This window comes from Notamacropus eugenii, chromosome 1 (genome assembly GCF_028372415.1).
Source record: "Notamacropus eugenii isolate mMacEug1 chromosome 1, mMacEug1.pri_v2, whole genome shotgun sequence".
NCBI lineage: Eukaryota > Metazoa > Chordata > Mammalia > Diprotodontia > Macropodidae > Notamacropus > Notamacropus eugenii.
The window spans coordinates 255,892,486-255,902,506 of NC_092872.1; positions in this window are offsets into that span (position 1 = coordinate 255,892,486).

The following is a 10,021-nucleotide window of genomic DNA, read 5'->3' on the forward strand; positions in this document are numbered from 1 at the left end:
GCCTTTTGGGACACCTTGTGTAATTGACTATTTAATTGTCCACAGGCTTAACTGAATGGGAAAGGAAAGGCTTGGGTTCAAATCCTCCCATTGCTATTTGCTACCAGTGTGACCTTAGGCAAGCCACTTGACCACTGAACTTTAGCTCTTCCTCTATAAAATGAAGGGATTGGACTATATAGTTTCTAAATCCCTTCCAGAACTAGTCCTATGATAGGATCCTATTCATCTGGAAAATGGAAGCAATGCTATCAATTGGTTAATAAACATTGATTAAGCAGCTACCATGTGCCAGGCACTCTCCATAGTACCTATCTCACAGGGCTATTCTGTGGATCAAAAGTGATCAGGGAGCACTTTGCAAACTTGAAAGTGCTATATAAATGTCTGCTATTTAATCCAATTAAGCAATCATTTATCAAGTACCTACTATGGGCCAGTTATGCTTTAGGGATTGGGCATATAAAGACAAGAAAAGGTCCCTGCCTTCAAGGAAAAGACATTCTATTGGGAGGGGAGGGTGGATGCTGGTGGTGGTGGGAACTTTTACACAGAAAAATTAAATATTGAATCTATTTTAAAAGTTATTTCCTGGGCGAGGGTACTAGCAGTTGGGGTAGGGATTCGGAGGTGCATCCTGGAGGAGAGGCACTTGAGTTGAGTTTTAAAGTAAGCTAGGGATTATGAGAGGGGAAGGTGATGAGGCAGTGCATTCCAAGGAAGGGGGACAGGAGGAACAGCAATGGCACATGAAACACCATGTGCCAGAAAAGTATGTAGGCCAGTTTGGCCTGAATACGGAATGCATGACAGAGAGTGATGTGTAATAAGCCTGAACAGGCTGGCTGGAGCCAGGCTGTGAAGGGCTTCAAAGCCCAAACAAGAATCTGCATGTAAACCTAGAGGCAAATGGGAGCCATTGGGGCTTCTTAGGCAGGGGAGAGATAAGGTCAGATTTGTACTTTAAAAAAGTGAATTTGGCAGGTGTGTGGAGGAGAGAAAGACTGGAGGCAGGGAGGCTTTTGATGGGAGGATAGTTCAATGGTGCAGAAAAAGAAAAGAGCCTCAACTGGGATGGGAGCCACGTGAGTGGAGAGAGTAGACAGATGGGAGAGAAATGGTGGAGGTGCCAAGACAAGCCTGGGCGACTCATTGGAGGTGATGGTGGAGGAAAAGGAAAGAGTTAGAGATGAATGAGTTTGAGAACCTGGGTGATTGGAAACATGATGGTGCCCTCAACAACAATAGAGAGGTTAAAAAGAGGGGATGAAGTTTTTCTGGACATGTTTCAGTTAAGATGCCTATAGGAGATCCAGGTAGTGGCTGGTGGTGATGTGGGCTTGCAGGTCAGTGGACAGATTGAATTTGGATAGGTGAACCCATTAAAGTTCAAGAAATCAGAGACAAAGACTGATCCAGAGAGTCAGAGAAAAAGAGACTGAGAGACAGAGACAGATAAACAGAAACAGAGAGAGACAAAGACACACAGAAAGAGACAAAGAAGAGAGAGACAGAGAGAGAGAGAGAGACAGAGAGAGAAGGGGGAAGGGAGAGGGAGAGAGAAGAGAGGAAAGAAGAAGAGAAAGGAGAAAAGGATAATAGAGGAGAGGACAGGAGAAGAGGGAAGGAGTGGGGAGGGGAGGGGAGGGGAGGACCAAAAGACCTAGGAGAGCTTTTGGTCACACCCACTAACAGCAATTGGATAAAGACAACAATCTTGTAAAGGAGATTTAGGAGGACGCGTGCATAGTCTACATAACCATAACATTTCTGTAGGTTATGAAGGTTAAACAGCATTGGTCTCATGATAATGCTATGATGTATGTCCTGCAAAATAAGTAGTCTCTTTCCACAAATGCAGATAAGAACACACAGGAGAAGTGAAGTGATGTGCTCAGGATCACACAGCTACTAAGCTTCACCTGGGACACCAGTCCAGATCTCCTAATCCCAAATCCCCTTTGAATGACTCCAGGCTGCCTCTCCTTTATAGCAACTATTTCAGGTGACGTAAGAGAAAATAAGAGACATGTAGGAATTTTTTTCTATCTTATTTAGAAGCCCTGATTTTGGCAAGAATTTATTTAGATCAGCAATTCTTGAAGTATGGTCTGCAGATGCCTGGAGGTCCCTGAGACCATTTCAAGGGGTCTATGAGGTCAAAACTGTTTTCATAATAATACTAAGATCTTCTAATGTCTAATCTAATAAGTGCCTATATATCCCACTTAAACAAAAGCTTTTGTAAGAGTCCTCAATAATTTTTAAAAGTGTAAAGGGATACCGAGACCAAAAAGTTTGAGAACTTCTGATTTAGATTTATATCATCTAAGATCAGCCCACTCTGTGTCTCAGGGAGATTGTAGTTTCTACCTTTGTGAGGAGCAAGAGAAGGCCCAGGGATGAGTCTTCACTCCTTTACTCTCATTTATGATAAGGTACCTGAACTAAAATGATAACTATCACTACACACCAGATCCTTGCAGTCTACTGCTATGATGCTCCTTTTGTGAGGTTCAGAATAAAATTCTGCCCTCTGGAATCGAAATGCTACCACTCATGACTGGAAGGATAACAGCTGGATCACTCTTGGCCATCTTAGCCTCTCTCCCACCAGAGACTTATTCCACAAAAGATAGTCATGGAGAGCACACAAATATTCATCAAAGGAAATTGGGTAAGTTACATACAGTTTAGATCAGACAACAGGATACACAAGAGTCAGCGAATCCTGTGACTCAGGAATAAGACAGAATCACAACTCAACCCAAGGAGAGAATAATCTCCCCTGAGAAGCCCCCTCTTATCAGTCTCTGAGATTGAAGGTACTGGGAATAGAGGCATATATTGGGCTGTTATATCTAATGTACCAATGTTCAAGATTTACTTAATAAAAGAACCATTATTATCATGAACTTAGACATCTTATTTTTTGATAGGTGGTTAACTTTGACTGCCAGGTCAAGAAACCCTACTGCAAAATGATGATGATGATGATGGTGATGATGATGATGATGATGATGATGATGATGATGATGATGATGATGCAGGTGACATTTATATAATATTCTGCAAAGTGCCTTACAGGTATCTCATTTAATCCTCACCACCGCACTGTAAGGGAGGGACTATTATCATCTGCACTTTAGAGAGGAGGAAATTGAGACCAAAAAATGTTAAGAGACTTGCCCAAGATTATACAGTTAATATGTCTGAAGCAGGATTAGAACTCAGGTATTCCTGAATCCAAGTCCAGTGCTCAGTCTACTACTATGCCCCTAGCTGCCTAGAATGATAAATACTTGTTGAATGAATAGGTTTTATCATGTGCTCAAATGCAATAAGAAACATAATTACACAGACACATGGCTCTCTTACTCTGTTGTGTTCATGATAAGCATTTGAAAAAAAGATTACCCTGGAGATAACTGTAGCTCGTGTACCAAAATCTGTTGCAAAAAGTGAGGAGGTAAAAAAATCCTATGAGGACCCAATAAGGTCCTCTAAATTAAGTCAACATCTTCTTATTTTAATAATCAATAATTTCAGTGGAAAAGTAAGCACAGAGGAAGAGAAGGAAAAAATATATATATATATATATATATATATATATATATATATATATATATATATAAAGTGAGGGGAGCCTGCACTTGGATGGTGAGGGGTGGGATGAGCAGGTAATAAGGCTGCCAAGATTGGAGCCAGGTTCTGAGGACTTTAGATGCCAAAGGAATTTGTATTTGAGTCTAGATATTAAGAAGTCACTGGAACTTGTTGAGTGGGTGAGTGACATGGACTTGTGGCTTTAGGAAAGTCATGTGGCATGTGTAGTAGATGACTTGGAGAAGGAAGACCATTTGGGAGACTCATAGTAGTTCAAGCAGGAGATGGTCAGGACCAGAATGAAAGAGTGGTGGGCACACGAGTGGAGAGGATGGATTTTTTTTTTTTTTGCTATGAAATATTTTTTAATTTATTTTTTAAAATTTATTTATTTAACTTTTAACATTCAGTTTCACAAAATTTTGGGTTCTAAATTTTCTCACCTTTTGTCCCCTCCCCCACTCCAAAACACCAAGCATTCTAATTGCCCCTATCACCAATCTGCCCGTTCTTCTATCATGCCTCCCTTCCCTTGTCCCTATCTTCTCTTTTGTCCTGTAGGGCTAGATAACTTTCTATACCCCATTACCTGTATTTCTTATTTCCTAGTAGCAAGAACAGTACTCGACAGTTGTTCCTAAAACTTTGAGTTCCAACTTCTCTTCATCCTTCCCTCCCCACCTATTCACTTTGGGAAGGCAAGCAATTCAATATAGGCCATATCTGTGTAGTTTTGCAAATGACTTCCATAATAGTCATGTTGTGTAAGACTAACTATATTTCCCTCCATCCTATCCTGCGTTCCATTGCTTCTATTTTCTCTTTTGATCCTGTCCCTCCCCAAGAGTGTTGACTTCAAATTGTTCCCTCCTCCCATTGCCCTCCCTTCCATCATGCCCCCCACCCTGCTTATCCCTTTCACCCCCACTCTCCTGTATTGTAAGATAGGTTTTCATACCAAAATGAGTGTGCATTTTATTCCTTCCTTTAGACGAATGTGATGAGAGTAAACTTCATGTTTTTCTCTCACCTCCCCTCTTTTTCCCTCCCTTAAAAAGTCTTTTGCTTGCCTCTTTTATGAGAGATAATTTGCCCCATTCCATTTCTCACTTTCTCCTCCCAATATATTTCTCTCTCACCCCTTAATTTTATTTTTTTAAAGGTATGATCCCATCCTATTCAATTCACTCTGTGCTCTCCCTCTCTCTCTCTCTCTCTCTCTCTTTCTCTCTCTCTCTGTGTATGTGTGTGTGTGTGTGTGTGTGTGTGTGTGTGTGTCTAATCCCACCCACTACCCAGATATTGAAAAGTTTCAAGAGTTACAAATATTGTCTTTCCATGTAGGAATGTAAACAGTTCAACTTTAGTAAGTCCCTTATGACTTCTCTTTGCTGTTTACCTTTTCATGCTTCTCTTCATTCTTGCATCTGAAAGTCAAATTTTCTTTTCAGCTCTGGTCTTTTCATCAAGAATGCTTGAAAGTCCTCTATTTCATTGAAAGACCAATTTTTCTCCTGAAGTATTATACTCAGTTTTGCTGGGTAGGTGATTCTTGGTTTTAGTCCTAGTTCCTTTGACTTCTGGAATATCTTATTCCACACCCTTGGATCCCTTAATGTAGAAGCTGCTAGATCTTGTGTTATCCTGATTGTATTTCCACAATACTAAAATTGTTTATTTCTAGCTGCTTGCAATATTTTCTCCTTGACCTGGGAACTCTGGAATTTGGCCACAATGTTCCTAGGAGTTTCTCTTTTTGGATCTCTTTCAGGCGGTGATCAGTGGATTCCTTGAATACTTATTTTGCCCTCTGGTTCTAGAATCTCAGGGCAGTTTTCCTTCATAATTTCATGAAAGATGATGTCTAGGCTCCCTTTTTGATCATGGCTTTCAGGTAGTCCCATAATTTTTAAATTGTCTCTCCTGGATCTATTTTCCAGGTCAGTTGTTTTTCCAATGAGATATTTCACATTATGTTCCATTTTTTCATTCTTTTGGTTTTGTTTTGTGATTTCTTGGTTTCTCATAAAGTCATTAGCCTCCATCTGTTCCATTCTAATTTTGAAAGAACTATTTTCTTCAGTGAGCTTTTGAACCTCCTTTTCCATTTGGCTAATTCTGCTTTTTAAAGCGTTCTTCTCTTCATTGGCTTTTTGAACCTCTTTTGCCAATTGAGTTAGCCTATTTTTCAAAGTGTTATTTTCTTCAGCATTTTTTGGGTCTCCTTTAGCAAGGTGTTGACCTGCTTTTCATGCTTTTCTTGCATCTTTCTCATTTCTCTTCCCAGTTTTTCCTCCACCTCTCTAACTTGATTTTCAAAATCCTTTTTGAGTTCTTCCATGGCCTGAGCCCATGGAATGTTTATTCTGGATGTTTGAGATACAGAAACCTTGACTTCTGTGTCTTTCCCTGATGGTAAGCATTGTTCTTCCTCATCAGAAAGGAAGGGAGGAGATATCTGTTCACCAAGAAAGTAACCTTCTATGGTCTTATTTTTTTTTCCCTTTTCTGGGCATTTTCCCAGCCAATGACTTGACTTCTGAGTGTCCTCTCCACACCCATCTCTCCTCCAGATCCACCCAGCCAGTTCTTGGGGTCTGAGATTCAAATGCTGCTTCCCAGCCTTGGGGCTTCAGAGGGGCAGGGCTGCTATTCAGTGTGAGATTAAGTTTAGGTGCTCAGGTGGGGGCAGGGTCGCCACACAGGGCTCAGTTCCCTCAGGGGGTTTACGTGGAGACCTTCAACAATGGATCCAAGCTCCTGCCTGCTTTGGGAGCCCTTGTCTGCTGCTGCCTCCCAAGGGGGCCTGAGTTATGGGGACACCTCGCTTCCCTCTCGGTGAGCCAAAAAGACTCTCTCACTGACCTTTAGCACCCGTGGGTGGAGGGACCTGCACGGCTGTGGGAGATTCTGTCCCTGCAGCCTGCTTGGATCTGCTTCTCTTGGTGCCACGTGGCCAGGGCAGGGCTGGGCTCTGCTCTGGTTCTGGTGCGCGACGGACCTTTCAGGTCAGTTTTTCAGGGCTCTCTGGAACAGAAATCTCCTCTACTCCATTGTTCTGTGGCTTCTGCTGCTCCAGAACTTGTTGGGAGTTCTTCTTCACAGGTATTTTATGGGCTGTGTGTTTGGAGCTAGTATATGTGTATCTTTCTACTCCGCCATCTTGGCTCCTCCTCCAAGGATGGATTTTTTGAGAGATGTTGTGGAGGTAGAAATCACAACAGCTGATTGTATGGGAGAGGTGAGGGGAAGTGAAGAGATAAAGATGACACCAAAGGTGGGAACTGGCATGACTAGAAGCACAGTAGTGCCCTCAACAAAGGCAATGTAAAGTTGTGAAGGAAAGATTGGAAGTTCTGTTCTGGGCAGATTAAATTATGATACCTGGAGGATGTCTCATTGGAGATGTCCAGGTGGCTCAGAAGAGATGGTAGAATTGGATAGTTGGTTTGGGAGTCATCTGCAAAGAGGTCAGGATACCCCTGAAAGTTGATGAGTTCACCTGAGAAAGAAAATGCAAAGAAGAAAGTCCAGGACAAAGCCTTGGGCACAAGACACCATGATGATCCAACCAAAAGGTCCAATTAGGAGGTAACAGACAGGTAAGAGCAAGACTCAACTAGGAGAGGTGGTCAGTAGTTTCAAATGCTTCAGAGAGGTTAATAAAAATGAGAACTGATAAAAAAGGCAACACATTCTCTTCTTTTTCTTGAAAGGAAGAAATATGTTCTTCTGAAGCCACACAACACCTCTCCTATTGTCCAACTGGATCTTTGAAGATCACCCATAACGGCTTACCAACTCTTTCAGATCTCTGGGATATCTATAGTTCATGCAGCCTGGTCACTTAAACTCATCAAGGGTAACTAAGTCTCTTTTGAGAACTCTGCACTTATTTTGGTTACCAAAGGTAAAGGATTTACCTTCTCTATGTTTTTGTTATGGGTGCCCCATCCACCTTGAGCAATGGTCCCATCCCTTCTTTGATCCTCCTCTTTTCTTCAATATAACTTTAACTTCAAACACACACACACACACACCACCACCACCACCACCACCACCAACAACAACAACAACAAAGCATTATTTTTTGTGACTTTCATTTTTGTCAGCTCAGGCTAACACTTCTTTGGGTTCAGTTAACTGTGGTACTGATGACAGTGTGCCTTTGTTCTTTATGCACATATCTTCCAGGCTCCATGGTTGTCTTCTGATGCATTTCACTCAAATGCTCTTCACCATGCCTTCCCTCTCTAGTTCCTGCAATTCCTTCACACTTGTGTATCTTTTCTTTATGTATCTATGTATCTGCACTACTCTGCCATACCATCTTCTCCCATCTTGTTGAATTAGGTAGGTCATTCCAGATCCATATTCCAGTTTTGGGTCTTATCTTACCAAGTCTCAGTGAGGTCAAATTTGAATCCTTCTGTTACAAGCTCGAGTTTATTCTTTCCTGCTCCCTATTTATACATGGGCGTCTTTGGCCATGAGTTTTATTGTTAGCTCCGTTCTCAGATTCTGTCTCCTTTAAATTTCAGGATGGATAGTTCTTCCTACATTTTAGCTACTCTCTATGGTATCTGCTTTGGAGGATATGCATACAGAAGACAGTGTTTTCCCCTCTTTTTCCTCTTCCCATTTATATTCCTTTTAATTAGATCTTCAAGATTCCAGTCAAATCCATTAAAATTTTTTACTGATATCTTTGGTTTTCATATGACCTTCGTTTCCAGATATATCCCTCTCCTTTCTAACTCAGTGAAACATCCCTTAAAATAATGAATAAAAAAATAGTCAGGGAGGAAGCTTTTCAGCAAAACTAACCAATACTTCAGCCTAGTATGACAGCCTATGCAATGTTCCACACCTATATTTCTCCACCTCTGAAAAAAAAAAAAAGAGAGGGAGGTACATTTTCTTGGCATTGTTTTTCTGGGGTTAAGCAAAGTCATTATAATTATGCAGCATTCAGTTTCACTTCTTAGTAGTTTCTATTTACATTGTTGTAATCATCGTGCATGTTATTTTCTTGATTCTTCCTTTTTCATTCTACATTGATTTGTATATATTCTCCCTACTTCTCTTAATTCTCCATTAATTGCTTAAGGCACAGTAATGTTTCATTACATTAACAGATCACAATTCATTTAACTGTTCCCCAGTTAATGGAAAACTACTTGTTCTAGCTCTGATGATCCATCTTACCAATTGCTCAATAAACATTTATTAAACACCTACCACATGCCAAGCAATATGCTAAGTGCTAGGGATATAAAAAGTGGGAAAAGAGTCCCTGCCCTCAAGGAGCTCACAATCAAATGGAGGAGCCAGCAGGCCTACAGATATGTACACATTAGCTGTATACAGCACAAATAGGAAATAATTAACAGTGAGAGGGCATTAGAATTAAGAGGGATTGGGAAAATCTTACCAGATTTTGCTGGGTACACTCTACCCCTGACCAGAAACTTATTGTTTCTACATTTTAGGTCATGATACATAAATCCAAATTCTGTTTTCAGATACCATTTTCCTAATTAAGGGCTCCCTTCCCAAACCTGCCTTTCTCTTCTGAAAATCTTCGCTTCTGTCAGTGTTAAAAGAAGCACCCCTCTACACGCCCTCATGTGTCTTCAGTTTCTGGTTCAAGCAATGCTTTCTAAATTCCTTCTGTTCATATTTTTTGGTGCCCATGTTTATCACCATCCAGTTTGACAAGTCTTTTCAAATCCCCTGTCTGGTCCTGACCACATGCCTTGGAAAGACAGCAAGCATACCTCTCTATTATTGTTATCAGCTTGATGAAGAGCGTCCTCAGTGCCCCTCAGACAGAAGTCACCAATCCCCACAATGTCTCTTCTTCTTACTGGATGTTCTTGTACCTAATGGCAACTGTTGATCATCGACAAACAAACACCAAATATACATCAGGCATTGTGCTGAGCTCAGGTGATACAAAGACCAAAATGCCAAAACAATCTCTACTCTTGAGAAGCTCATAGTCTATCATTACTCCTTAGTACAACTGTCCCTGTTTCCCTCTGGGAGGGTCCAGCCCTCTTTTCTCTTTACAGGTCCTTAAATCTATTACCTAACTCCAAGTGCTCCAAGAGGCATCCTTTTCACCTTTCTCCTCTGGATCACATTCTTCCACCTTCTAGTCTCCTGATGCAGGTCAGGGACTCCCCTAAACCTCCTCAGATCCTATTTCTTTATTTTCATATAAACAACCTCTTTTTTTGAGCACTCCATTCTCTCACTGGGGTTGCCCCAATGTGACTGACTAGTCAAGCCTTGACATTCACAGTGCTTAATCTATCTTGAGCTATTCCACAGGCTTGTCATCAATTGTTTTAGGGTTGAAGCCTGCAGCATTCGTATTAGCGCAAGTAGCACAGTGTTCTTCGAGGTT